At 43.1% G+C, this 24877-nt stretch overlaps 1 protein-coding gene across 1 annotated transcript in view; it reads right to left on the reverse strand.

Annotated features, from left to right (window-relative positions):
- LOC123378729 (calcium/calmodulin-dependent 3',5'-cyclic nucleotide phosphodiesterase 1A-like) overlaps positions 1–19362 on the reverse strand; it is a 359073-nt gene extending 339711 nt beyond the window's left edge. The window contains exon 1 of the mRNA XM_045032841.1: positions 19242–19362. The gene's annotated coding sequence lies outside the window, so the exon portion shown is untranslated. The remainder of the gene's footprint in view (positions 1–19241) is intronic.
- Positions 19363–24877: the final 5515 nt, after the last annotated feature.

A 24877-nucleotide genomic window follows, 5' to 3' on the forward strand; every position in this document is an offset into this window, starting at 1 on the left:
GGGATGCACCATAATCAAACTTGGGCACAGAAAGGAGAGACAAAGGTTGTAAACATGGCCCCACTGATAATGGGAGGGAGTTAGTAATCAAGCACAAGATCACTATGCAGGTGCTGAGATGGTGACAACCTGATCTGCTAGTGAGAGAGACATAGAAACAACTGCCCATAGCCGAGCGAAGCTCTAACCAGGGTGGTGTGACACAGAAATATGGAAAATACTCTAATTAACTGCCCAGAAGAAAAAAAAATATCACATTTGCAGGAAAGATGGAAGATACAGCAGAAGCCCTACATTGTGATGAAATCCCATTAAGTTTAACAGGAGAAAGATCAGGGCCCTGGATGAGACCCACCCACCGCTCACAGTGTGAAAGCCTGGCCCCACTGAAGTCAATGGGTGTTTGGCCACTGACTTCAGAAGATCCAGGATTTCACCCATCGTAGTCATAAAAATAAAAATATTTGTGAAATAAGAGAAAAATCTAAAAAGTCTATTCAACTTTCACAGTCCTATTGCTTGTGCACATAAGCCATTTTACTTTGAATACAGCTTACCATTAAGGGTGGGAGAGCAGTTAAAGAAGTGAAATCAAGATGTTACCTAATTATTAACTAATCCTGCTGCTTTTTATGAGACTAGACAGTTATACTGGCATTTATTCCTGAGTATTCATTCAGGAAAGATATTTTGCAAGCTCAGTAAAATGTTTACAAAAATAGGAATTGTTTGCCGTAGGAATTGTACAGAACTTTAACACCGATTAAAACACATGACTCAACATAAAGAACAGAGCATGCAGAAACTAATAAGTATATGCCATTATAATGTAAGATAATACCTTAAAATGTTATTGCAGTCAATGCAACATATTCATGCCATACTAAATATATTTTATCAAATTACGGTGATTACTACTTTTTTAAATTAGGGAGGCCCAGTAATTGGTCACAGCTGGACACTGAACCCAGCAGCCAGAGCACTGGCTCAATCTTGGACAAGACTTTAATTAGCTGAAATATTTTAGGTATAATTTCTGCTTACTGCTGACTTCCCTCCCTGCTTTTTTATTTGAATATTTTTAGAATTACTGAGTGGTCCTCTCTGCTTCATTTAACAAGAAACTTGGATTCTAAAAATCAGACAAATTAAGAAAGGTAACCAGTGTAAAATAAAAACAAATCCTACGTTTCTGGGAGATTGATACTGCTGCTGTTCAGATCTGTAACAAATGGCATGGCACATCACATTGATAAAATAATCTTAATGAAAGACTCCATAAATTAACCAAATATGAGGGTCAGTATAACAGTAATGTTATTCTTGCAAGTATCCTCAGTGAAGTCAATAGGGAACTACAGGCCTGAGTAAGGATGAATAAGTTTGCAGGATCAGAACCTTGATCAAAATGGAAATAAAAAATTGTACCTTTCCACAGTTCTCTGTTTCACACGTTTGCAAAGTGGTAAAATACTTATGCTCGATATCAGCCAGCTTAAACCCACAAAATAAAACCCGTTTCTAAAGATCCAACTTATAATTACTAACACATCCTGGAAATTTAAAAAAAAAATACTGTTGCAATGGTGCCTTTATCATTATAACAGTGGTATGCAAAATACTTCCAACCCTGAGCAAACCTTACCGTTTGAATCAACATGTTTGACCAAGACTTTAACTACGCTGAAGACATTTTGATCTAACTGGTTACTTTAAGAAAGACAGAAATTGACTGTAGCAGGCATTTCCGAGGATATATCCTTGAGTTACTAAAAATAGGGGCATGCAGGAAAATGTCCAATCTTGTTACAGTTGGTTTTTGGGTGGATGGAACAAAGAATGCTGCTGTCTACAATGAAGTTACCAAGGTCTGCCCTTGGAATGGCATAAATAACTCTCTTAACATGAATTAGCCATTGTGTACTTTACTGAAAAGGTACAATCAGGAGGCAGCAGTGTAATACTGGCAAAAGTGCTTATACCTTATAAAACCCAGATTCCAGCTGCACCCAATGTCCAGTTAAAATTTAAAAATGTTTATGAAAAGTTACTAAACTGGTTTCTTTGTATTTTGAATATATTTGGATTAAATTAGCAAACAGTTTCCTTAGCAAAAGGAAATGTTATGAAATTCACTTTCAAATTCAGAATAAATGGGTTCTGTTCTCAGCAGTGTTTATTAAAGCATGTGTTTCATAGGCCATCACTATGCAAGGGTCCAATCTTCCAGATACTTCTGGGCAAAGAATATGAATAATCTCACTGAAGTCAGCTCATAGGTGTTTTCCTGAATAGAGATACTTTCCTGAATCAGAGCCTAAGAGTCCCACTGAAGTGCTCTCCTGAATACATATAGAATTGGGCCTTTACATTTCAGGTTTATGTGTAGTATATTCAAGCCTATAATAATTTCCAGACAAAAAGCTTTGTTAAGATGAAGTTAAAGTTGAGAGTCCAAAATTTAAGAGTAAAATAAACTACAAAAGCGAGCACGAGGAACTGAGACTTACAGGTAAACTTAAAAGAAACCCCAATGTGGTCAAGCAGGGCTGGTGCAAGGATGTTTCGTGCCCTCGGTGAAACTTCCACCTTGCGCCCTTCCCCCACCCACCCTGAGGCACACCCCCCTCGCGGCAGCTCCCCCCCCCTCCACCCTGAGGCGCCCCCCTTGCGGCAGCTCCCCACCCCCCACCCTCCGGCACACACACACCCCGCCCCAGCTCACCCCTGCTCTGCGCACGAGCACCCCGAGCACGCTGTGGCTGCTTCACTTCTCCCGCCTCCCAGGCTTGCGGTGCCTAAGCTGATTGGCGTCGCAAGCCTGGGAGGCAGGAGAAGTGAAGCAGCCACAGCGTGCTTGGGGAGGAAGCGGAGCAGGGGTGAGCTGGGGCGGGAAGTTCGCCCACGTGCTGCAGGCGGCCCTCCCTGCACTCCCCTGCCCCAGCTCCCTCCGCCTAAATGCCGGCAGCAACCGGGGCGGCCGAAGATCTGTCTACTGTGGTCACTGCTGAAGAAAACGGCGCCCCCCAAATCCTAGTGCCCTAGGCGACCGCCTAGGTTGCCTAAATGGTTGCACCGGCCCTGTAGTCAAGTGTGGGAATGAATAATTAGAGCACCCAGACAACTTCAGCTCTGCCCTGCAGTGACATCAGGCAGTAACTATACAGTTATGATTTCATTGTTCATGGTCCCAGAGAAGATTAAACAGATCTATAAAGAGACACTATTTTTTCCTCTTACGGCTTCACGGCGGGGCAGAGGCGGCCCAGTGCTGTACAAAGAAGGAGTCTGGCTCCCCTTGTGCTCCTGTCTCCCTTCCCCTGGCAGTGCTGCCTCAGGACACAGCGAAGCCAAGGCAGCAGTGCCAGAGTGAACATTTCAAGTACCGATGCCCAAAGTTACCGTGCGACACAAAGCCTTAGGAGCAGACACATCTGGGTCAAGCAATCTACCGAGGGGGCAGGCAATAAGCCATATCAGACATTTAACAGCGTAATGCAGTGCGTTAGAGGCCTGCTCTTCTAGCCTTGTTGTGATGGGCACCTTCCTTCACATACACCCTGCATGCACTCTCCCCTAAAATCCATCTCTTTTCACTTTCAAAGGTCACCTTAAAGTTTCATCTCTCAATCCCCCCTCCAAGAGGCTTTTGTCCTTATATGTTTTACTATCTCTTTTCTAAACTGGATCCCCTCATTTGGTTTGTGTGTGTGTTAGTCTTTTACAGGGTGGTCCATATTTTCTTATGTTGCATTTGTCTTCATTCTGTAGTTTAGCACTCAGAAAACTTACCATGGTGAAGAAGGGTAAGAGAAATCATTGTATAGTGTAGGTGCAGCAATTACACTGGGGAATAGAGTCCTCTTAGATTTGCTCTAGATTTTTATTTTATCTACACTTTCTTGTTATAAAAGGAAGCTGTTGTGCTGGTGGGTAATACATTCCCCCAAGAAGTGTTACTAGGCCTTTTGTGCCATCATGTGGGAATCTAGTAACCTTTTCATAACCACAGCCAGAGATATGACAAAGAGGAACGTATTCATTCAGTATAAATTCTTAACTTTACCAATCCTGGGTCAAGTATTAATGCTATCAGGCTGGTTCATAGCCACTTCATTGTGTTCTTGTCTTGGTAAAACAAGTATTCAGCAAGGGTTCTCATGCTTAAGGCAAGACACCAGTTTATAGGGCAAAAGGCAAGAGGACAATATAACTTTTCAGTTAAGTGCTTTTCCATTAATTGGGCCACACATTGTTACAAGCACAATCCCACACAGTTTTGTCCTGAGAAGATTTGCAGGGGTTTTGTGCGTCTTTTGTCAGTTCACAACATACAGATTATTCTTGATTTAGCAGACTGCAGGGTTATGCAGGACTTTTCCTAATTGCTTCTCATGCAGACTTGGAAGAAACAGCAGGTAGCCTCCAAGTAAGTTTCTGTAGTTTAAAGTAGTAGCTTAAAGTGTCTGCCTTCCTTTGTTTATTGTTGACAGTTCAATTAGCATGCAGAAGCAGGCTGTGCAGATTGAAATGACTTAGAAGGAAGGGTCAACTGTGCCGTATGGATAAGACTAACTTTATTAGCATATAAAAACCACTAGGAGTGGAAAAACAGGAAAGCATTTTACTGGTTGCGTTTATTAAAATAGATTATGAGAAGGGGAGGGGGGAAAGCATCCTTGGTCTTAATTGGAATTACAAGGTTTAACTTGCATTTTTCACTAAATTTAAAAATTAAGTATTTGACCTGTATATGTTTAACATGAGCATAACCTCCCCCAAAGCACAAGTGCAGCTCCTATTTGTCTTAATGGGGACAGATGACTTGACAAGAGAATACATCCTTTGGAGTTGGCTCTGCTAAATGAAGCCCTGTCAGACAGATGCTCCACTTTTAAATGCATTTCATGCACATTAATTTACCCATGTACAGAACTCAAATATTACTTCAATCCACTCCAAAGAATATATATATTCTTATATAACTCTAGACTAGAGATATATATATATATATATATATATATATATATATATATAGGACCATCAGCATAGACATCTTTCACACTGTTCCTCTGGTTTGTACGTCTTGATTTCAGTAAACTGGGTTGGTAGGCCCAACTTCCAAACTCATGGGACTGCTCAAAATGCTACCAGGACACTTTGTCAAACAGAGAAATAGTAACTATTTGAGCACCAAATAAAGTGGTCATTGCCAAGTTAGTTACTAAAACACAGTATCTCAGATACCAGTTACTTCTCTATAATTAGAAGAAATAATGTTGTGGTCTCTTGTCATATACTTAGGCTTGGTCCAAAAGTTTTGCCAGCATAGCTATGTTGGTTAGGTACATGATTTTTTGCCATCATAGCTCTGCCAGCAAAAAGATTTTTTTGCAGGTATAGATTGTGCAGAGATTCTTTTTTAATTGAGTGTATACAGTGTCTGACCCTGTACCTGAACCTACTGTGAGATGGGTGTAGGAAGGAACATTAGGAGCAATTGTAACGCAGATTGACTGGGGCAATTTGTCACTGGGGAAGGGTAAACGGGGGAGGAGGGGATGAGAAAGCACCTTCCCCAGAATGAGATTTTGCTTGTATGCATTTTGTTTATCTTGTATTTTTAGATTTCAGCCTGTTTGAGGAAGTGACGGTGTCTTCTCATGTTTTTGCAGAGCACCCAACAGAATAGATCTAAGTACAGCATTTGGGCAGTACTGCAAAAATAACTAACCATAATAAGAAACAAGGCTCCCATTCTGCTCCCACACAGAGCCCTTTTCTGTGTCTGCACAGAGCCAAGTGCTAGGGCGGTCCCCCTCCATGAGCCATGTTAAACAATAAATAGCAGAAGATCCAACAATTTATTATTCTATGTAGGTTTTGGCCTACATTGTCTCATGGCCTAAGCGCTTACTGTATTTGTTTCATCCTTCATCCAAAAAAATGCATCAGGTTCTCTTTGTGCTTTTCACTTTTTTGTCTTCTTTCTTTACACTGTCTTTTCCCTCTCCTGTCTCTCTCTTTCTTGCCATTCTTCCTCCCTCATCTTTTCATGACCATGCTAACTTTAATAACAAAGCTACATGATTTCTAAACATGTACAGTAGCCACAAAGATATCCCTTTGTGACAAAGGAAATGAGCAAGTATTGTAACAGATGAAGTGCTCAAACCTATAAGCAGGTCATAGTTGAGCTGCTAACAGTTACTTAATACTTGTAGAACCTCTGTGAGAATTGAAGACTAGAGTTATATAGCCTATCTTCTAGCCCTGTGGGATTTGGCTGCATTTGCTGTCACTGATTATGGTGCCCTATGTTTTGTTCTTGTAGAAATGAACAAGAAATATTGAGAGACTGATGCAACAAATTGCTATCTACTGTTCTTTAAAATTAAACTTTCAGACTACTCAGAATTGGCTGCCATTTATCTTTGAGTTAACTGCATGGCATGTAATTCACCTTCAGTGATTTTACCCCTTCCCTAGTTGTTAGTTCCTCACTCTTACAAATTTAGTTTGTTCACTGCTTAAGATACAGAAAGAAAACACCGTGTTAACATCTTTACCTAAGCATATCAGAAAACAAAGCAAGGTTTGAGCGTATGTGAATGCCACTATAAAAACACATTGAATTAATGATAACTCCACGTTCATTTTACATATGTTTCAACACACATACACATTTTTGTGACATGTGACTAGGAAAAAATAGAATTAGATTTTTAGAAGATGCACTATAAACAAACTATCATATAGTAAGTAATGAATGGACAAAAGACTTCTCTCATTTACACCAGTTTCAATCCAGAATAACTCCTGTATCTCAAGTGGTTTTACTTCAGATTTACATCAGTGTAACTGAAAGCAGAATCTGGTTCAGTGTGTTCCAAATAGCTTAGGCACACCATACAGGGTGCAACTTATTCAACACCGACACTCCTAAATGATAAAAGTATCTATGAGACCCTCTGCCACATGGAGGCAGCAATACTGTGAAATGGTTGGTTCTGCCCCTTGGGCCCTAATTGGTTAGAAGCATGACAGGCAGGGGGAACTTGCTTCTCTACTTCCCTACTCCCTGTTCCTCCTCCTCCCCAAAAACACTGTCCAGAGGCTGAGCCCTGATATATATGTACTCTCAGTGTATTCTTGCTGCAGTTAATTAACCACATTTATGACTCAGTTATTCCTTTTTTTAAAACTCCATGCCACTAGGGTGACCAGACGTCCCGATATTTGGGTGGTTGTCCTGATATTTCACTCTGCCGGCAGCATTGGTTTGTCTTTTTTTTTTTTACTCCGTTGGCGGACCCCCAATGTGTCCCAATATCTCATCTGGTCACCCTACATGCCATTATTGACAGTTAACAGATGCTGGAATGTATTTGTATTTATTCTTGGGTAAATTCCTGCCTCCTCAGAGTTAACCAAATCAAGGCATGTGGGGGAACCAGTGGGAATTTGAGACAGCTCACAAAAGCCAAAAGTCCCACCATAGTCCAAATAATGGAGGTGTCTGAATGAAATGAAGCTTATTTTCAGGCTTCAGTGATACATGAATGTAGATGTCAATATCCTTGGCCTCTCTGCTATGGCCTCCACCGTGAGGATGCCAGCTGTGATAGTGGTTGAGTTTTTGTGATATGAACACCTATTCACTAGGCATTAGGCTGAGACCAAACAACTCATTGCACATATAGGCTGTCCAACAGCCTCCAGAAGTAACAATTTTCATTACTACCACTCTGAACTTGATTTGAACCCCATGATAGATCAATACTCAGACACACGTTTGAAAACTTTGAAACTAAGAACAAATTTTTTTGTTATAAAAAAACAAACAGGTACACTTACAGAATTAATATGATTATCACTGAATCTTGAGCTACTGTTACTCAAACCAATTCAAGTTTAGTAATTTGTAGAACAGATCAACAATTGGAAACATCATTGGTATTTAATATATAAAGCTAACCTATTTTAGGAGAAAACTATAGTGGATTAAATCAACTGATTATTATAAAATACATTTCTAAGAAAAACAATTACTATGCCATTTACACATGTGCTAATTCTTGGATAGGTTTTAAAACAAAGTAGAGATATATAAATATACAGGTAATATTCTATTACATGTGTATTTCAAAACTTTGGCTTAAATTTGTACCTTGAAACAGCTGAGTTAGCAACAGATATAAAATGCAAAACAACCAAAAATGAGATGGTAGTAGATTAAATGCTAGAAAATGTAATTCCCATGTAATATAGTAAACACCACAACATAACAGGGACCTGTCTGTTTGGCATAAAACCAGAAAGTATATCTTTAGTTACTAGTTTCACTAGATACCCTATAACATTGTCATTATTTACCATATCATTACTGAACCCTTCATGCTTGCAGTATACTCCAACATGTTTATTCCAGTTTGCTGCTGTTAGAACACATTCTTATAGGTTTGATATTCCAGTTTTTAAACTTGAGGACTCTGTTTAAAAGTACATCCAGTTCTCCTCCCCACCCTAAACATTCTTTGTGCAGACTTTCAAAGAATAGTTATCTGGAAATTCTGAGGTGTTTAATGCTGAAGTCTCAAACATTATAGTTTAGGTATTTAGGGCGCTAAATCGCATTCCCATTATTATTAGAATAATCTGTTCCTCTGACTTACTGCAGGAGATGGGCCTCTAAATGTCTTTGCACAAAATGTATTTTTGAAAGTTAAATTCCATCACTATGCGTGTGGATTTATGGAGAAATTAAAATAACCATGTAATTTATGGTGACCAGAAATGAGCCTATATCACTTGGATCTGTAGATGGAAGCTGAGTATAACCATCTTCAACACAGAGTTGCAGTATATCCTATAATGGAACTCCTGATATGAACCAGTTTCAGGATCAGAGTCCAAATAAACACCCCTGAGATATGAACAGATTAAGTTGTTTAAATTATGGAGCATATGGGAATCATCAAATACTGACATTAAATGTAAATCAGGCTTCTTTTCAGAAAGGGTTAAAGACACAGTTTTTTGTGCAGAATCAGCAGCTTTCCAGAGCTTTTTCCTGTTTTCAAGGGTTTTAGTAGCATGTTTTTAAAAATGTAATATACATTAATAAGGATTTTTAAAAGTACTATAAAATTGTCCCCATCATTTTAATAGTTGTCAGTATGTCTGCTTTAAAAATCAGAGAGTAATTAAAAATCCATTACAGCATTTCTATCAGGCAACTAATAGAGGATTTCTTGGTTCAGTATAAAATATAGCATTCAACAAAGCATTTAAGGACATATTTAGTTTTAAAGTCAATGGGACTGCTTGTGGGCTTAAGAACTATGTCATGTACTGAAGAGTGTTAAACTGTCTTCTGCAGACAACAAAGTATTAATTTTGCATAAATAATTATACAAAACTTTTTAAAAGATCCCTGATTAGTGATAAATTTATCACAAAATAAGATTGTGGGTACCCACAATGCTTTTTTGTTGTATGGTGCCAAGATCACAATGTGATAAGTGCCTTCAAAGCACCCAAGAGATAAAAATGTTTGTGATAAAATTATACTACTGAAATGGATTTTGTTGGTGGTGGTGGGTGTGGGCATGCACTTAAATATCTGAGACTGGCTTGTCAGAGAAGGAAAGGATGCTGCATGCTTAGGTGTATACCTTTGTGGTGTGTTTTTTTTAAATTTTTGTAAAACAGAAAAGTAGATGTAAAGACAATTCTGCCCACAAACACAATAAAGCTCCTCTCATCCAGAGTACTGATATAAAGCATGCCAGTTTCAGTTCAAGGGTGGCTCACTGCAATCACAGTCCAGGGAGAAAGAAAGGAAACCTGCCATGTTTTTTCCTGTAAGCTACAAATTGTAGCCTACAATGTTTTTCCAACCTAGAGAAGCCTTCCTTCCTGACCTGCACTACCCCAACTGTCTACCCTACAGTACTCTGGCCACTGTCAATAATCCCACTTGAGGAGAACAGACTCCTGGGGCAGATTCTCATGTGGTATAAACTCTCACAGGTCCATTGACTTCAGTGGATCTATGACCTTTTACGTTAACTGAGGAACTGCTCCTTAGAGATTGCAAACTCATTCCAAGGGAACTGCTGTTCTGGCCAGTGTTACTCTGAGCGCTCCTGACAGCTGTAGCACAGCTGTGCTCTGATCAGGGCAGGAAGTCTTCCCTTCCCAGTAGGGTGATCAGACAGCAAATGTGAAAAATCAGGACCAGGGGTCGAGGGTAACAGGAGCCTATATAAGGAAAAAGAGCCCAAACCCGGGACTGTCCCTATAAAATCTGGTCACCCTACTTCCCAGCAACAGCTCTCAGTCTTGCCCTGTGCCTGTGTCCTCTCAGCTGGACTCAGCAGGAGGGTTGGTGTTGAGGTGCAGCTGCTGGTCACAGCACCAGGAGAGCAAAGAGGAGATCTGCCCTGTCCCAGGAATGATGGGCATAGCAGAGCAGGCAGAAGCTTTGGGGATAGAAACAGACGGGCTGCAAACATAGAAGGGGCAGACCTTTGCGGGAAATGGAAGAAAGAAGGGGACAGATGTGGCAGGCAGAAGACACAAAGTGGTGAGGGGACACATGGGGCAGGCAGAATGATGCTGTATTAAAAGTACTTCAGGGGAGGCTTGGAGGGCAAGAAGGTGGGGGCGACATAGGCAGAATGAAGGAAGAAGCCATTAGGGGAGAGATGGAGCCTTGGTGGGGTGAAGGGGGACAGGGAGGCATAGGCCCCCACTGACAGGAGGGCAGTTTGTTAAATAAGTTAGTGTTTTGTGAACCTGTTGGTTAATTTCAGGTAATTTTTCTTTGCCTTTTCCTCTTAATCTTGGAAGAGCAAAATAACCTAAAATCCACCTGAATTCACATACATCTGTCCAGCATTAGGAGAATTTTCCCAGGCAAAACTCTTCATGTTGGCAACTATGCCTCTTATAGCATGTGGAGGGAATTAATGATTTCCCCACAGCTGGTTCAGTCCTCCTACCCTGCAAAATCTCTGCACTCAGGCTAGCAACTTTGGTCCTTCCAGTCAGCTGGGGAAGGGTTAACCCCTTTCTTACCAGCACCAGGATTGCACTCCTGCTGCCATTTACAGTCAACTGAATTTAAATATCGGAAGCCGAAAGAGCAGGTGTGAAAAAACTCAAAGGCAACATCTTGTATCATTAATCTCACTTCTGTACTATACTTACAAAATTTCAAAATTCTTAAAAGGCAGAAAAATACACACCAACAGTAAGAGGGTTTGGGGGAAGTTATTTAGTATGGAGACAGTCTTTAAAATGTATTGATCGCTACACAGAATACTTTCTATCTAGGCACCGTATGTAATTTGTACAATATTTTAAAAACTAAAAGGGGAAATGTTTGCTGTATAATTTGGGAGGATTATAGGGCCACTAGCTTGCCCAGTTCTATAAATAAGGGTCTTTAGTGGAAGCAGGAAGGCCTAGCCTGATTTTCTGACATTTGCTATAGGGGCAGGTAGGATCCCATTTTAACTTGTGTAATTACATGCTCTGAGCAATGTCCCATAATTTGTAGCAATCGTACACAAGACTCTGGATCACTGAAGAACCTGTCCCTTGTCAGTGATACAGCAGCTGGCAATGAGAAGAAATTGTGTCCCATCTCCTTGTAGCCTACTGGGGACCAGGCCACCCCCTAGGCCCCTCAAGAACCTCTACCATCAAGCAAATCAGCAGGAGTGGATTTGTTGGAAAATCTCTGCAAACCCTGTCAGCTACTGGGTTTATTTTGCATAATCTACATTATCTGAACCAGCAGGGCTCACACAGCACTAATCATATATGTGAGCCAAGTTTCAGTGGCATCTCAAATGTAATTACAAAACTGCAAGATGCAAACCATTAAAAAGTGACATCCAAAGCCTAAAAGGACCCAACAATGGACAAGAGGGTTACAGTGGATTCCACATGAAAATTCAAGGCCTTTGAGTCTGTCCATTGGCTTGTCTCCATAATGATGGGGGAAATGTGGATATTTACTTCTGTTCATAGTTTTATTGTGTGCATTTAAGTGGAGAAAGGACCTGATTGACCTTGGGGGCATTTAGGGTAAATTATTTTACTCTGCTTTCCAGGTAATTCCAGAAATATTTGGAATGCATGAGCATATTCTGAAAGCCTGTTGATAAGGAACAATTTTCCCAGCATCCACAGTAATATTACTAGGAATTTCTCTGAAAGCAGAGTAGTGCATTTTATCCTTAAAGATCAGTCAGGTTGTTGTCCCTACTTCCAATGACACACAGTAAAACAAAAGCTAATGTGTTAACATAATAATGGGTTAAAAATCAACTGGCAAACTCAAAAAGATCTCACATATATTAGAAGCCTTGATTTTTCCCAAGTATTATGGAAATATTTTGTGCTGTTTCTTTCATACAAAGGGAAATTGACAGCCCTGGGCATCATGACAGCCAATGTTTACTTATTAGAGGAGGAGCTGGCAAAGGTGCCTATACTTAAGGTTCCCCAACATTTCTTATTATAAATACCCTGCTTTCAGTTGCTTATGACTTTGCCAGATTTGAACCATTTGGGCTGAAATTTTCCATGCTGGGCATGTACGATAGGCTGAAATATTTGGAAAATTTCATCAAATTTATTTTAGCTATTTCCAAGAACAAGATTAAGGGGGGAAAACATTGTAGAAATTTTTAACACAATTGACCAAGTGTTTCATTGAGAAACTCTAGCATCTCCATGCATTGAGCAGGGACTTGATCTTTGGAAGGGGGTTGCCATAGTGTATGGAACGTGCCTTTTCCTATACCTGTGAATTAAAACCCACATTTTGCCAATTGACAAGTCTTTGGGGAAAAAAAAAATCTCACTTCACACATGCCCAGTTGAAATGTTAGAATCTGGCTGATAAATTCCCCAAGGATCCTGCTCTTGCCCAGAGCAATTGCTGCTCCCAACTGCTCTGGGCCACTGTGGCACTGGCACAGGAACTGAGGGCAGGGAAACAGTCTCCTCTGGGTTCTAAGTGCTCCTGCTGCTGGTGCCCAGGCAATGTAGAAGGGGAAATGGCCTGGCTCAAATGCAGATAGGACAAGAACCAGACCTGGTGGTGGATGACAAGGTGAGACAAGGAGCTTGGGATTGTGGGAAAAAGACTGGGATTGGGAGCTGGCAGGAGGAGACGACTAGGGCTGGCTGAACAAGGAGACTGGAAGCTGGGGGTGGGGGATTGAGAGCCAATGGGATGTGGAGACGACAGATTGGATGAGGAGCTGGGTAGGGAGAAGACTGGGACTGGCTGTGCAAGGAGACTGGGAGCAAGTGGGGAAAGGTAATGGGAGTGGGAGGAGGGAAAGATTGGACAATGATCTGGGTGGAGGACAGTGAAACTGGGACAGATTGGGCAAAAAGACAGGGACAAAGAGGAGGGGGAGACTGGGAAGAGGACCTTGGGAAGGGGGCGGACAACACTGAGATCAGATGAGGAGCTCATGAGTGTGAGATCGGGCCTGGGCAAGTAGTGGGGGGTGGGTAGTTTGGAACTGGAAGCTGGTGTGGGTGGAAAACTTGGACTTTAATGAGGAGCTGGAGGGAGGGGAGAGATTAGAACTGTCTGGACAAAAAGAAAGAGACTAAGATAAGGAGACCAAAATCTGGAGATAATCCCAGTCTCCTCACCTAGCCTAAGACCTGAAGGTATGGGAAGGGGAGGGGGAACTAGAGAAATATATGGTTGGATAGGCCAAGGCAGAAGTGGTCAAGGTTGAAGGGAACAAGAATAGGAGGATTTATGACCATTAAAGTGTACTTCCAAGAGAACCTGGAATGTAACCCAAGATTCCTGCATCTCACTATTCCTCTGCTGCCAACAAACATCTGTGAAACCCACTGGCAAAGTGAATGTCTCATCCTCCTCTAGTGCTGGTCCACATAGAGTGTGACAACCTACTATCGCTTTTAGTTGCTCCGTTAACTCAAGGCACAGAGGTCCATGCAGTGGATCTAAAGGTTCCAACCCTCCTGGTGAACCATGCGGGTGTTAATATGAATACACTTGATGGAATTTCTGGGGGGTTTTTTTTCAGGTTTTCTTTTTTTAAAATTCTAGGAAATTACACACAAAAGCTACAGGAAAGGAATGTTAAGGTTGTAAAGTCAAGCACTCAAAAATTAGCAAATACCAGAATTAAAGTTTCCAGTCCAACATTAATTCAGTCCCCTTGTGTGTATACATTATGATACAGTCTCTAATTACATGATCGCATACTGTGCTCCCCCGCCCCAGGACATCCAGTGAATGGATAGTCAACATTTCTTTTTATCCTCCACATTCAAAGTGTGGTTCTAGGCCTATTTAACGCCCACCATTCAAACCCACCATTGAAGACGATTACTAATTTCCTCGGGTGTTTCTCAGGTGCTCTCACCATCACATTTGAGTGCTTCACAAAAGTTAATCAATCTAGCTTCACTAAGCCCCCATGAGACCAGATGATATCCCCATTTTACAGCTGGGGAAGTGAGGCACAAAGAGTAAGGCCAAAAGCATCCACCAATTCTAGGTGCCCAACATGACACACCTAGGACCTGATTTTTCATAGAATTTAGCATGTGTTCAGCAATTTATATGTTCAAAGCACAGCTCCGGTCAACTTCATTTGCAGTTGTGCATGTATAACACTTTTGCAAACCTGCAAGGCACTGGCTGTTTCATGCTGGACACTCAGAAAATGAAGAACACACAAGTAGTGGCCAACTAAAACATGTTTTTTAAGTGACTTGCCCAGCACCACATGAGAATTTATGGAAAAGGCAAGGATAGAATCCAATTTTCAAGGGTAAGATTCAACTTCCTTAACCATGATACCATTCTCTTTTTCTGAAGCCACCTGCCTTCTTCATAACCAACTATACCTTCCAACTTCTGCAACAAATTAGGCAGGGAACAGCCAGCCTCATTCACTACACAACACTGTTTCATTCTCTGTGCATTTAATGAGGCAGAGATCCTATGGGAAAAGGATATGTGAACACTATATCATATCATAATACATATGCACAAGGGAGCAAATTAAGTTTGCACAGGCAAACTTAGTTCTGGCATTTCCTAACTTCTGAGTCCTTGACTTTGCAACCTTATCATTCTTTTAATGTAGGGGGGCTTTTGTTTGTGTGTGTGTCATTATTTATGTATATTACATACATACACATTTGTACAATATATTGTATACCTCAGAAGCCTTTGGACACGAATGTTGCATATAACTTCAAAGATATGACAATTATTTTGACTTAAAAAAAATAAACAAACACTCAGAGGTTTGGTTTTTCCACTGAGTGGAATTAACATTGAGAGGCCTAAGTCTCCACTCTGTTACACTATTTTTATGCTGGTGTAACTGTTAATTTCAGCAGTTTCACTGGTGTAAAACTAGTGTAATGGAGGATCTGGCCCATTTATTCTATGGCAGTTGGGTATCTAAGAGACATAAAATAGTCAGGTCAAAGCCAGCATAGGCTAAAGGCACCCTTTTTAAGTTTTGTGGACCTGGAATAAAAGATGACTAGATCTCACTGTCACCTTCTCAGGGGCCTGCTGATTATGTGGTCAGTTCCTGATTTCTAGGATTTTCAAAGTTCCACAAGCAATAGTGTAGACTGAATTAAAGAAAGACTGGACATTACACAAGACTTTCTTAATGTAAATGAGGTGGGTTTTTTTGTTGGTTGTTTTTTTGTTTTTTTTTAAATTAAAGGCTTTTCTTCAGGAAGATTCCAATCTGAGCAGATGAAAATATTTCATTCATATATCTCACTTTATAGGGTCAAAGTGCTGTAGAAATTTAAGTGCTTTAACTACAAACTGCTGTACAAACATTAATCTACACTGCGGCCCAGTATGGTAGGTATTAATTATTTTACAGATGGGGAAACTGAGGCAGAATGCTTAAGAAAGTGACCCAACCCTAGACACAGCGTCACTGGAAGAGCCAGGATTAGAAGTCAGGACTTCTTGGGGGGAAGCTCTAATTTCCCTCTCTCATGTTTCATAGTAGAATAGATGCTTCCATGGAAGAAAGCAACCACTTCTTCCGTGGTTCATCCACATTGTCATCTGTACTAACTTCTACACTGTGAGCTGAAAATGGAGATTTACTACATATCTGGAAAGCATCATATCAGACTGCTTGATAGCCGTAATATAGCTTGAAAGCTCTCCAGCAGTTAGGAAGCGTGGGAAGAATGATGAACTAGTCAATGTAATGCTCAGAGGAACGGGACTGAAATCCAGCAAGGTTACAGTTCAACTCGGGAGGACAAATGCATTTCTCTTCAGGAATCCTGAAGGGGACAAAGAATTTGTTCAGAGAAAGGCAGACAAGCCAAGAGCAGATTGAGGATCAGGGCCTGATCCTTTCCTGTCAGAAGTCAAAGGGGCTTTTGCCATTGGCTTCAATGAGAGAAGAATTGTGCCAGGGACATCATGGGTGACACAGTCAGAAAATAAACTTTCTGTTTGCATTACTACCTCCTGGTCTCCCTTATTGCTGTGAGCATTCAGAACACCCCGGAACCTAGCATAATTGTATGGACCAGGTGCTTACTATCAATAAGGGGAGCTGTACTTCAGGTATGTTTGCATTTTTCTATTTTGTGTCTCTCATGTAGATTTATTACACATCTACAGGGAGGGGAATAATAGCAATGTCTTGCACTTAACAATACAGTGGTTGCCATTTAAAGAGTCAACCTTTGCCAACAGTGAGCACAAAGTTGCATTTGAAATATTTGTTTTCCCTAATACTTAGAATTGGAAACTGTGACCTTTCAATGATGATAACTGAATATAAATTCCTTACATCCAAGGACTGTAAAATGCTTTACAGAGGCATGGAATTCCCTCAGGAGGTAGATTAGTATTGTTATATCCATTTTACAGGTGAATAACTAGGACAGACAGGCATAGCATCTTTCCCAAAGTTACACAGCAAGTTTTTCAAGGGAGCTGCGAATAGATCCCAGAAGTTCCAAGTATTTTTGTAGACCATCAGGACTGCTGTATGACTGGGGATTACGAGGCAACTGTGTATCCATGTATTTTACATTATATCTTCTGAGTGAAGGGAAGCAGGAGCATCTGGTAAATCTCTCCTATGGCTTACGCCTCCACAGCTGTGTTATTTTCCCAGTGTTTACTGTTCTCTCTTTCTCTCTACCTCTTTCCTACCATCTTTGCCTTATCTGCCTAATTTAGACTTCAGGATAGGGGCCATGCCATCTTATAGGTCTGGATGGTGCCATGCACACCACAGCTGTTATGTAAGTCAATAATCATAATGACATCTCCCCAAAGGTTGGAGCTTTAGCAACCTGGTTCCTCAGAGAAGACACTGGATCTGCCCAGGCTATAACTCAAAGTAGGGAGGCTTCCTTCCCTGCCATCAGTCTTATACTCAGCTGACATTTCCTCAGGCTTGACTCACTAGAATCCTTTAAAAGCCTGGCCCCTTGTCACCTCATTAAGTAAACGTATGTTCTTGCCCTTTGGAATCTTACTCTGTGGGGCTAATTTTTGGCTGCCTAGTGATATTTCTCCTACTCAAAATGAAGGCATGTTTGAAAACCTGAGCCCCTTGGTCTTTCAATTTGTAGTGCCAATGTCTCCGAGAAAGAGCAGGAACCTAGTTTAAATGAGATTGCTATTTCCATTAATGTTAAGGCAGGCATTATGAAAGAAGCTTGTGTTTCAATGTATGCCACTTGGCTCCACTGCTATTGACTTCCTTGGGAGTAGGGTTAAATCTGAGTAGCATTACATAGACTAAAAATGAAGTCTGCCATTATTTTCACCTTATTGCTAATGTATACAGCACTGAACAGCTGTGCTTGCTGTACAGAATTATTAAAACCATGAATCCAAACCAGAAACCAGGACATGCTTGTGAATGGCAGTGCTAAAGTGTTTACTCTTCCTGCCTTCTCATCTGTGGAATTGTAAAAGGAAATGCTCCCTTATGGTAAGCAACATGTCCTACTAATTATCCACAGAGATTTGAGTTGCATATTTGCTTCCTGAAATAATAAAAAACAGATGTGGGAAAGGCCTGGTTTTTAATCAATCATCCTATACATCCCATGGCACTGAATCACGTGTCACACAGTGAAATACCCACAGTCTCCACAATTAATGTATGGTCCAAGTTGGCTGTGACATGCATTTTTGTCAGCTTATTCAGCCCATCTGTACTTGTTTGTCCTTGTGTACAATGATCTAGATATTTTCTCCAAGCAAATTCAAGTTTGAAAGGTAATCAGAAAAGTAATATTTTTAAATGAGCAGTATAAAATAAAATCCCTAATTGTAACAGAAAAATCCCATTTCCACTCCGTGGTCCCAAGGAGGGCCCTAACAGCCATGCCTGACCCTCAGTGGTTCCACTGCAGGGGACCCAGGATGCTGGCAGCCGACACAGGCTGTGCTCACCTTCTGAGCATGGGTTCCTTCTGCACCCCCTACAGAAGGGTCTAGGGAGAAGAGGAAAGACTACATTACACGTCCCTTCTACCCAGCATTAGATGGCCAGTCCCCCTTAGCAGACATGGGGTTTTACTTCTGTTCTGAGGCTACAGTAAAGGCCTCAGAGTGGCTGCACTGCTGCGCCGTAGCCTCAGAAAGACAATTCCTTCTCCTTGCAGTCTCCAGAGAGTACACCTACACACAGCCTGTTTCCTCAGGCTGTGCACAGAGATGTGAATGGCCCTTAGGGAACACATGTGCAGACTTAAATATCACAGATTAATACACTTTGCAACAGAAGAGCTGAAAATCAACTTTCCTATCTGGCAAGTTCAGGTTTTCATGTTATATCACCCACACATTTCACTGCACGCCCTGTTTTCTTTCAGATATTGATTATATATCCTCGGATGGTACAGATACAACACAGAACTTGGGTCCTGGGAGGTAAATAAACCATGTAAGCACCATTAATTAGTGCAGATTTGCTAGCTAACCAGAACTTGTTCTATTAGAAAACTTGTGCACACTATCTGTTTTGGAACTAATAACCATGTCCTGGGTTAAATAAACTCACCGGCCAAGGTGCTCATCAGCCCAAGACATTACAGCTCAGTTAATAGGGAGCATCCTCAAGGTATCATAACTGAGACCTCATCATAATCGTTCCTCTCACAAAGCCACACACCCCTACAAGGCTCCCTCTTACCTGGATAGTAGCTGTCCTCTTTGATGGAGAAGTGGACCCAGGGGCCTGTTTCCCCCTTCCAGCATGCTCCAGAAAAAAAGAGCAGGCCTGCTCTGGCAAGGGATGAAATAGCTCCTTCTTGCCCTCTTTAGTAACTTCTAAGAAACAGCTGAGGCAATTAGAGGTAATCCAAGTCTCAACATGGTCTCCCACCTGCTCATCATAATGCCTACAAGTGGCTGAATGAAGGCTGATGTTTCAAGCCTTTACAAACAAAATGCTGGGGCCAAGGCCAGAAGCTGGGATTGAAAACAACAAGCTGGTTGGTAAAACCTGGACCCAATCCTGCCGAAAATGGAACCTTAGTAGCTACCTCCTTCACTTCGCTCTTCCGCTCCTCTTAGACTTTTTTACACCATTTAAAATTACTTAAAAGCTGAATTGGGGTCTATATCCTCTACCACAGAGCTACCATAGCTGAGGCTGGAATAGAGGGAGGAGATTTTCAAACAATTATAATTTGACTGACAACAAATTTGGCTGACTACTCAGCATGACAGGGACTCAACTGAAATACTGTGTTCAGTTCTGAGCACCACACTTTAGGAAAGATGGGGACAAACTGGAGAAAATCCAGAGGAGAGCAACATAAAAACAATTAAAGGTCTAGAAAATATGACTTATGAGGAAAAATGGAAAAAAATAGGTTTGTTTAGTCTGAAGAAGAGACAGTTGAGTGGGGACATAATAGTCTTTAAGTACATAAAAGGCTCTTATAAAGAGGAGTGATACACTGTTCTCCTCATCCACTGAGGACAGGACAAGACTTAATGGGCTTAAATTGCAGTAAGGGTAATTTAGGTGAGACATTAGGAAAAACTACTTTTACAATTAGGAAGTTAAGCACTGGAACAAATCACATGGGGAGATGAGGGAGTTATGGAATCTCCATCATTGGAGGTTTTTAAAGAACAGTTTAGACAAACACCTGTCAGTGATGGTGTGACGGGGTATATGAGGCCCCCTGGTTCTATCACACCCCTCTCCAGGAAGGAGCCAGGCCTGCCTCAAGAGGCTGTTAGGGTTGCCAACCCTCCCAGTTTCACCAGGAGTCTCCCAGAATCGGACTCTACCTCCTGGAGGCTACTGAAGCCAAACCAGGAGATTTTAGTCCACTAAAAATCTGGTGGTGCAGCAGGGCTAAGGCAGGGTTCCTGCCTGCCCTTGCTCCACACTGCTCCCAGAAGTGGCCAGCACATCCCTGCGGCCCATCAAGAGGCAGCCATGGGGGTCTCCGTGAGCTGCCCCCACCCCGAGCATGGACTCCGCAGCTTCCATTGGCTGGGAACTACAGCCAGTGGGAGCTGTGGGAGTGGTGCCTGCAGGTGGGGGCAGTGCACGGAGCCCCCTGGCCTTCCAGGAGCAGCGCAGGGCCAGGGCAGGCAGGGAGCTGCCCAAGGTAATGGCCGCCCAGCTGAAGTCCTCATCCCCCCCTTCATCAGCCCTGAGCCCCCTCCTGCACCCAAACTCCCTCCCAGAACCTGCACCCCAACCCCTGCCCCAGTCCTGAGCCCCCTCCCAGAGCCCACATCCAAATCCATTCCCCAGCCCTGAGCCCCCTCCAGCACCCAAACTCCCTCCTGCACCCCAACCCCCTGCCCCAGGCTCAGCCCAGAGCTCCCTCCCACACTCCGAACCCCTCAGCCCCAACCCCAGCCCAGAGCACACACCCACTTCCATACCCAACCCCCCTGCCCGGTGAAGGTGAGTGAGGGTGGGATGGAGTGAGCAGGGCCGGGCCTCGGAGAAGGGGTGGGGCCTCAGGGAAGGGGCAGGGCAGGGCAGGGCAGGCAGGATAGGAGTGTTTGGGTTTGTGTGATTAGACAGTTGGCAACCCTAGGCTGCATAGACGCAGCCAGTCAGAGCTCAGCAGAGCTCAGGGCAGCGAAATGTCTAGAGCCGCCCCTGCCGGCCTGGGTCCTGCTGCCAGCCAGGGCTGGGATGGCCTAAGCCCTGAAAAGGGGATATGGCTAGTTTTAAAAGCTCAAGAAAATGGGTTAGATTTAAAGGGGCTGTGACATGGCACCTGCCCTGCACTGGCCCTGAGAGGGTTAAAACCACCCGAGGGAGGCTGAACTACAGGCAGCTAAAGGAATGGCTACAGGGGAAACAGCCAATTAGGGTAGCAGCTGGACCAGCCAATCAGGGCCCAGCCAGCCCATATAAAAGAAAACTGCAGACCAGTGTGAGTAAGTCTGCTGCAGCGAGCCTTAGGGAGAAGACTGGCTTATGGCCCTGGGAACTGGGCAAAGGAGCTGGAGCCAGATGCAGGAGCAGAAGGAACTGAGGCTGTGGGGAAGTTGCCCAGGGAATAACAACAGTGAGCTAGCAGGAAGCTGCTGTTTGCAGGGGCCCAGAGTAGTGTGGACCTGGGCCCCTCCCCCACTAGCCATTGGAAGAGCGGCCCGGTTGTGGACTGCCAAGGAGGAGGAGTCCCCTGGGGGGCGGGGGGGAGAGAAGGGATGGTGACACAGCCAGAGGGCTGTGCCACAAAGCAGATGCCGAGAGGAAGGAGCCATAATGGGTCTGCAGGCAGAAGTGATGATAGGAGAGGAGCCACCACCCAAGAGTACACCTGCTAGGGGGAGCTAATTCCTAAAACGCCCAGCAGGAGGTGCCAGTGTAGTGAGTGACCCAGTGACAGGGGCCTAGTGAGTGTAGACTGCCTGTTCTGGTGAGATTGTTTTCTAAGCCCTGAGATATGGTAAGTTTCCTTTAGAAGCCTGAGCAGGGGCTTGATTTAAAGGAGCCAATGAGGGGCTTGAGCCAGGGATTGGAAGACTCTTGCTCATGTTTGTTTTGGATTTGAAGACCCTGGAAGGGGTTCATCCATATTGACTGAGTCAGTGGTTCTCAACTTCTCCAGACTACTGTACCCCTTTCAAGAATTTGACTTGTCTTGTGTCCCCCCAAATTTCACCTCACTTAAATTTACAAAATCAGACATAATACAAAAATGTCACAACACACTATTACTGACCACTTGTTTTCTTTTTTACCATATAATTATAAAATATCAATTTTGGTGTGAGCAGTATAAACAAGTCATTATCTATGAAATTTCAGTTTGTAGTGGCTTTGCTAGTGCTTTTTATGTAGCCTGTTGTAAAACTAGGCAAATATCTAGATGAGTTGACTGTATCCTCCGGCAGACCTCTGCATGCCCCCAGGGGACCGCTGGTTGAGAACTACAGAACTGAGTGACTTGGCCAAAGAGCTGAGCCACTGAAGACCTGCCTAATGAGGTTGAGAACCTAGAGGGGGTGCCACAAGAAAAGATTGCAGCATCACATCAAGCTGACAGAAGGCACTCATGAGAGTCTAGATCAGAGGTGGGAAAACTATGGCCCGTAGGACCGTCTTGCCCAGCCCTTGAGCTCCAGGCCGGGGAGGCTCACTCCCAGCCCCTCCCCCGCAGCCACACGGGCAGTGCTCTGGGCAGCAGAACTGCAAGCTCCTGCTGAGCAGTGCAGCAGCGTGTCTGGCTCCGGCCGGGCGGTGCAGCTGCCAGACATGCAACTCTGAGCAGCATGGTAAGGGGGCTGGGGGTTGGATAAGGGGCAGAGGGTCCCGGGGGGCAGGCACGGGACAGTGAGCGGTTGGATGGGGCAGAGGTTCTGGGGGGGGTTAAGGTTGGATAAGGGTGGGAGTCCTGGGGGGGGGCTGTCGGGGGGTGTGGATAGGGGTCAGAGCAGACAGGGGATAAGGAGCCGGGGGGGTTAGGAAGTAGGAGGGGTCAGATAGGGGGCAGGGGCCAGGCTGTTTGGGGAGGCACAGCTTTCCCTACCTGGTCCTCCATACAGTTTTGCAACCCCAATGTGGCCCTTGGGCCAAAAAAGTTTGCCCACCCCTGCTCTAGATCAGTGGTTCTCAAACTAGGGCCGCTGCGTGTTCAGGGAAAGCCCCTGGCGGGCCGGGCTTCCTCCAGCCCTCATTGGCCTAGAGCGGCAAACAGCAGCCAGTGGGAGCTGTGATCGGCTGAACCTGCGGACGCGGCAGGTAAACAGCCCGGCCCACCAGGGGCTTTCCCTGAACAAGCGGCGGCCCTAGTTTGAGAACCACTGATCTAGATAATACTTAGTCCTGCCTCAGTGCATGGGACTAGACTAGATGTCCTACCAAAGTCCCTTCCAGTCCTATGATCCCATGATTACTCTTGAAAGAGGAGGCTTTGACCTCCTTCAAAATGAAGGAGTGGGGAGGGCAAGAAGGGAAGAGATCAAGCAAATCAAAACGCCACTTGTATTGTGGTGATGGAGTTCTGAGGACACAGAGGCAGAGTGTAGGGATTTCCATGCCATATGTGAGAAGTCACCCCATACCTCTAGGCTCATTCCATGAACTCCACTGAACAGCCATTGCATAATAGTAGGGCGGGTTGAACATTTTCCTTCTAAACTTTGACTAAACAAGTTTTTCATTAAAAGTGCCTGCTTTCCAAAGAAAATTTACATTTTGCATTAAAACCAAAATATTTTTATTTGGAAATGCTGCCACAGTGCCTCATGGGAGCTGTAGTTGGTTGTCTCACGTCCTCCTATTCTGCTATGGGCTGGATTTAATTCTCCTATATCGCACCAACCAGAGAGCCCAAGCTATGGAGGAGAAAGGGGAGCATCAACCATACAAACTACAACTCCCAAGAAGCACCAGCGTGGCAGTTCTGAATTGAAATATTTTGATTTTCAGCAGAAACATTTTGGAATTCAAATTTCCACCCAAACACTAAAACTCTGGAGGGAGGGGGAGGCATTTTTCAACCAACTCTAATAGTATTGAAATCTGCTACCTTGGCACACAAAGGCGGCTTTATATCTAGAGCTGTAGTCGGGACATTTTTGACAAAATGTTTCCACTGAAAAATGCTAACTGGTGAAAACCAAAACTGCTCAGCTTCAGACTTAACTAATCTCAACTCACAAAAAAAAAAACCAATTGGAGGGAGCTTTGAAGTTGTGTAAATATTTCATTTTGACAATTTCAAAATGGAGAATTCTAGTTTTCCAATTCAAACTGATCTTTCATTTTGAAATGTAGCTAATTAACCTAAAAAGGGAAGATAAAGGATTGAAATAAGCATATAGGCATCATATATTTCAATTGACCCAAAGGGAAGCTTCCCCCCTCCAACCTCCACCATCTCCTAGGTATTCAGATTTCCACTTTGTCCTAATTTTAGCCAAATAGTCAAGGGATGACACAAGTTTCCTGGCCAGCTCTATTCGCATCCCATTGCTAATCTCCAGTGACTTCCAGTCCCCATCTGTAGTGTTACTCTTCATTTTAAAAGATACAAAACCTTGTCTCTGTGTTGGCACATTATCTAGCACAATGGAGTTCTAAGCTTAACTCTTGGTTACTAATGAAAACATTAAATTATTAGAAAATATGTCTAAAGTGTTCATATCTTTACTGCTTTATTTGCATTTAAATTCAGTGGTGTTTAACTACCTAAACTCAGTGGTGGTGTTTCTGTGGATGAACAGCAACCAGGAGATACTGTATATGGGTGTCCTGGGAAAAGAATTCCAGTACTTCCAACTAAAAATGCAGTAATAGTTTGCATCATAAATGTTTTATTTTCTGTACACCAGAGC

The sequence above is a fragment of the Mauremys mutica genome, chromosome 10 (genome assembly GCF_020497125.1).
Source record: "Mauremys mutica isolate MM-2020 ecotype Southern chromosome 10, ASM2049712v1, whole genome shotgun sequence".
NCBI classification, from domain to species: Eukaryota; Metazoa; Chordata; order Testudines; family Geoemydidae; genus Mauremys; species Mauremys mutica.